At 43.7% G+C, this 923-nt stretch overlaps 1 long non-coding RNA gene across 1 annotated transcript; it reads left to right on the forward strand.

Moving 5' to 3' along the window:
• Positions 1 to 59: 59 nt before the first annotated feature.
• LOC109966321 (uncharacterized) lies at positions 60 to 693 on the forward strand. The gene is made up of 2 exons (XR_002275746.1): positions 60 to 145; positions 375 to 693. It is a non-coding gene; the product is annotated as an uncharacterized LOC109966321 (long non-coding RNA).
• Positions 694 to 923: the final 230 nt, after the last annotated feature.

Genomic DNA, 923 nt, shown 5'->3' on the forward strand with positions numbered 1-923 from the left:
ACTGGCCAATCAGCAGCCCATGACGTACAGTCAGGCAGCAGTAAGCAGCAGCAGTAGCGGTGGTGTCGCCATAACCTCATCGCATACTGTCGAGATAGGAAATGTCCTTCTTAAACTGAAGAAGGGTAAAATTGAGGAGCAGCAGGTAAGAATCTGTATTTACTTGCTCCATACATTTTAGTGTGACTGATAGTATGAACATTTATTTTTTAAACATTATGTCAACAGGTACTTCATGCCATATGTTGTTTGTATTAAGCTCCAACAGGGTATTTGTTATTATTTTCTGGGCTTCTGAATATATTCATAACAAGAAGGTGTGCCTTGTTCTGAACCCTTTTTGAGTTACCGTGCTTGTTTTTGTATGCTCTCAGACAGATGTCATCGTAAACACAACATCTTCAGACCTAAACCTGAGCAGTGGGGAAATCTCCAAAGCTTTACTTCAGAAAGCTGGTTCTGAAATGCAACATGCAATAAGGACTGTGTTTTCTCCAAGCCAATATGTCATCCCCACAAAATCCTACAGGCTGCGATGTAAAGAGGTTTATCATACTAGAATTGTACCAGGGACATCTTCAAGCCGGGAGGTACAGTATGAGTTTATCTGTTATGGGGCATTTTAGCTAAAATAAGGGAAAAATATTTGATTATTTATAGTCCAATGTACTGAAACTGCCATATCCCATCCTGTATCAAAGAGTTAATTAGGTGACAGGGGAGGAGGAGGGGGAGGGGGAGGCGACAGTGGTGCGGTGGGTAGAGCAGTCGTTTCCCAACCAGTAGGTTGAAGGTTCAAGTCTCAGTGCCTCCAGTCCACATGTCCTTGGGACAGACACTGAACCACTGCCCCGATGGTTAGAGCCATCGGTTGAGTTGGCGCCGCAAATGGCTGCCATCGGGTCTGTAACAGAAACAAAATC

This window comes from Monopterus albus, unplaced genomic scaffold (genome assembly GCF_001952655.1).
Source record: "Monopterus albus unplaced genomic scaffold, M_albus_1.0 scaffold109.1, whole genome shotgun sequence".
NCBI classification, from domain to species: domain Eukaryota; kingdom Metazoa; phylum Chordata; class Actinopteri; order Synbranchiformes; family Synbranchidae; genus Monopterus; species Monopterus albus.